Source organism: Bos grunniens, chromosome 16 (genome assembly GCF_055505025.1).
Source record: "Bos grunniens cultivar Pamir isolate PY7600 chromosome 16, Bosgru_T2T1.0, whole genome shotgun sequence".
NCBI lineage: Eukaryota > Metazoa > Chordata > Mammalia > Artiodactyla > Bovidae > Bos > Bos grunniens.
Window position 1 is genome coordinate 49,918,018 of NC_141180.1, and position 4,595 is coordinate 49,922,612.

Below are 4,595 nucleotides of genomic sequence, written 5' to 3' on the forward strand. Positions count from 1 at the left end.
TACAACATAGAAAGAACTCTTTCTTTATTGTTTATACTTTTGAGGGGAATGTTTTTAGACTTAATATTTTTAGAGCAGTTTTAGGTTAACAGCAAAATTGAGAAGACGGAACAGAGATTTCCCATGCCCCATCACCCACTCCACACAGGCACAGCCTCTGCCATTATCAACATCCCCCACCTGAGTGGTACATTTGATACAACTGATGAATCTATTTTAACATCATAACCACCCAAAGCCTGTAGTTTACATTAGGCTTTGCTCCTGGTGTGGTACATTCTATAGGTTTGGATAAATGTACAATGACAAGGATCCATCATTATAGTATTATACTATAATATCATACAGTATTTTCACTGCCCTAAAAATGCTCTGTTTCCTCTATTTATCTTTCCTCAATCCCTCCAACCTCTCATAACCTACATAATTTATAACAATAACAATGCATTAAAGAAATGAAGCTACTACAAAATTAACATTATACTAAATCAGCAAAATGAATTAATGAATTGGTTTTCTTCATTCCTAAACTTCTTTACCCTAAACAAACCATGCATCCGATGAGGAGAGTGAAAGGAATGAAGACATTTCTTTTGTTATTATTATTACGGCAAATAATCTGGCATCACTTTAAAAAGGAAAAGATTATTGCTTCCCACTTAGCTTTGTCTCCATGGCAAATTCCAATTCTTTGAGAATAATAAAAGACATAAAGCATATAATTTTCATCCCTTTCATTCTATAATTTTCTTGATTCAAAATAGAAACCCAGTAGGATGAGTACACTGATATTTCTATACATTTTGATTAAATAAAAATATAAAACTTTGACTCCATTAAGCAGATCTTCTCTATAGTAATCAAAACCTACCTGCAGCATAAAGAAAATACGTTATCAAATCCAATAGCTTGATCTCTCATCAATCCCGAGAAGGAAATATCATCATTCATTTACTGATTGATCTCTCACCAAACATTCATTATGCTAGACACTGGCAATACAATGAATAAGATCCACTTCCTGCCCTCAAGATTTTCAGAGTCAGCAGGAGAGACAGAACCCAAATTACAACATGGCAAGAATCTTATCTATCCTCAGCTATGACAATTCTAAGGACAGCATTTCTATTAGATTAATATTAAAGTCTGAGAGGCTTGCCTTGGCTCTTAACTTCAAACACTTAACTATTCAAGACTTCCTCCAGTTTGCTCATCATTTCCAATAAATTTAGCTAAGACCCTTTCCTCAAACAATCCTTACCCTTGGTCCACAAAACTCAAGAATTGGTAACAAAAAAAAAGTGAAAGGAAATAGAACAACAACGTGAAAAGGATTTGTAAAAATCCTGCCACCAAGAAGTTGTTGATGAGGGCAGAGGACTGGTAATTCACCACCACACAGAATCAAGGTTTTTAAACAGTTTAGACATTAAACTTCACAAAGGAACTTTCAGAATGCCATCTGCTAATCCCCTAAATCTTATAATCCTAAGTTATTTTATTTTCCCATGAAAATAAGTTCTCCATCATGGTCACAATCCAAGGTTAACTCACCAAGACCTATTTCTTTGACTCCTTCAATAAACATTAAAAATGCCTATGAAGCACTGTGCCAAGAGTTGGGGATGTGAAGTCAAATAAGATCCAGTCTCTGCCCCAAAGAGCTTAGAGTCTAGTGGAGGAAATTAATGTTTGCAGAAGAATGCTGTTTTCTAAAATATTCACAAGGAATTTTGAAGAGCCAGGAAAGGGAGGCATTCAAGTCAGGCTGAAGAGGGAGAGCCCCAGCACACTGCCCTGTCAGAGGACATGTCTGAGCTGAATTTGAAGGTTGAGAAGGAATCAACTGCCCTAGAAAGGGGACAGTAGGTGAAGACACAAAACACACCAGAAAGATGGCTGATGGCTGCTTTGAGAATCTGCAAGCCAAGCCATCTATTACAGGGCTTCTAAATTGTCACATGTCACAGAACCACATGCTTCTGATCAGTGTATTAAGGATCTGGACTCACAGTTGATATGAAAGATAAGCTTCATAAAGAAATACGTTGCCAGTGAGATCCCAGTATGTTGCAGATTGCAGAAAACTGAGATGCTTAAATTATTCTGGTTAATGGGCTTACTCTCCACTGGTTATGTACAGTAGACTGAATGGACAGAGGTAAACAGACCTCTAAATAAGACCCAGGGAGCACTGGCCCAGGAAGCGCAGGTTGCAGAGTGAATTATTAATCCTTGTACTGATCCACAGTCAAAGGCAGGACTGATTTCTAAGTGAAGATATCTTATTCTGAATGCTGTGACTTTAAGGTTAAAAATAGACTCATAATTCCCTCGACTCTCTTTCTCTATCACTGGTGAAAAATGAAATAGCTCCGTTGGGTGGTAATTGATGCGTCTGACACTAAAATTTCATTCTCTATACTGCCATCCATTGAAAGGCACAGTAAGAGAAGAAGGGAGTCTTGACATGCAAAATGGCGCATTTTTGACACAAAGCCATTGAGATATTTGTGAAAGAGCATTTTCTACTGGGACAGAAATGCAGTTCTATTTCAAAGGCCACCACACAAACTTCACTTTGAGCAAACATTTCAGAGTAAACACATATACAATGGTGAAAAGAGGAAATTTTTTTGTTTTTTAGAAATACCTAGGAAAGGTAGAGTAAGGGGTAAATTTTTTACTTTCTTTTTTTATACAAACTATTGAAAAATATAAAAAGCTAGAAGTCAGAGTTCCTAGCACATAATAAGTGTGCAATTTATTGATCTCAGGGACATAAATAGACACATAAGCACAGATTATATAAATATATATAATCAGTCTAATACCCTTCATTTTACTTCAATTTGTTTTTGTTCTTCCCAATAAATTACTTACTAAATTAAAAAGTATCTATTTAATCCATATAATACATCTTATATTCACATAAAAAAATATTTACTAGTATCTACTTCATATCAGACACAGTCCTCCATGCAGGCAGAGCAGTGAATAAGATACACTAGGTTCTTGTTGTAATGCAGGTTAATTCCACAGAGAGATGTACAGTACCAAGAAGTAAAGAAACATGATCATTCCAGATGATGTTAACAATTTAATAATAAAACAGTGATGTAACAGGAATGTGAAAGAGTTATGATGAAAGGACCAGGAAAGGCCTCTTTGTGGAGGCTCTTTTCAACTGAATACCAAATGATGAAAAGGAGTTGGTCATACAAATTGAAAAGGGTCGGGGGGGTGCGGTGGGGGGAGGGCTTCCCTAGTGGCTCAATGGTAAAGAATTCCCCTGCCAATGCAGGAGATGCAAGTTTGATCCCTGATCTGGGAAGACTCCACATGCCATAGAGCAACTAAGCCCGTGCATCACAACTAGTGAGCCTGTACTCTAGAGCCTGGAGCCACAACTACTGAAGCCCCTGTGTCCTAGAGCCCGTCTCTGCAAGAAGAGAAGCCAGTGCACCGCAACTAGAGTGTAGTCCTTGCTCGCTGCAACCAGAGAAAAGCCCATACAGCAATGAAGACCCAGTACAGCCCAAAATAAATAAATAAACAAAAATTTTTAATTTAAAAAAATTAAGTGGAGGGAAAGAACATGTATGTGCACATGCTAAACATGTATGTGTGCATGCTAAGTCGGTTCAGTCATGTCCAACTCTGCGACCCTATGGACTGCAGTCTGCCAGGCTCCTCTGTCCATGGGATTCTCCAGACAAGAATACTGGAGTGGGTTGCCATGCCCTCCTCCAAGGGAGCTTTCTGACCTAGCGATCAAACCCATATCTCTTATGTCTTCTGCATTGGCAGGTAGGTTCTTTACCACTAGCGCCACCTGGGAAGCCCAGAATTCAATTCAATTTAATACAAGTATAAACAGCCAGAATTAAAACCAGCTGCTTACAATAGAATACCAAATAAAATGATTTACCCAAAGGAAGTTCTTTTTCTCATAGCTTGGCTCTCCAGAGGGAGACCCAAGCTCCCTCTAATGTTTCCTTTGATACCCCTGATGTATCTCTTTTCTCCTTATGCTCACCCAGAGGGGCATTCTATCACTTTCCAGGAAACCAGCATCCAGGGGGTGGTGGCGGGGGGGGCGGGGGGGGGGGTGTGGGGTGGGGGGGGGAAGAATGGAGAAGGGTGAAGGGTAAAAGGCCCAGCCAGTCCAGCCAGTCCCTTCATATCAGAAAATAATAGCCTCCTGAAAGCTCTGCCCATAAACCTCAATTTACATTTGCTCTGAACACTGTTCCACAGCTACTGCAAAGCAGCTTGGAAAGCTGCATGCCTTTAACTTGCCTGGACCTTTTGTAGCCCCTTTGCCTCCTTGGAGCAGTTCTCTTGGGATTACTTCAGATGCTGTCTCCTGGGCTTGAAGTCCTAAAAATTCCCACTGAATAAAACATAATTCTCAACTCTTAGGCTGTGAATATTTTTTAAGTGGATAACACTCATAACCCTGTCCTCTTCCACTGCCTTCATCTCTCTGCTTTAAAAAGGACTCAGAATATTGAACTGACAGAACTCATTCTTCCAAATCCATTCTGGTTATTACCACTGTCCTATTCATTCACATTTATGAGAAGCACTTC

At 39.1% G+C, this 4,595-nt stretch overlaps 1 protein-coding gene across 19 annotated transcripts in view; it reads right to left on the reverse strand.

Moving 5' to 3' along the window:
• Positions 1-4,595, reverse strand: part of SMYD3 (SET and MYND domain containing 3) — a 745,976-nt gene that overhangs the window by 389,801 nt on the left and 351,580 nt on the right. The window lies entirely within an intron of this gene.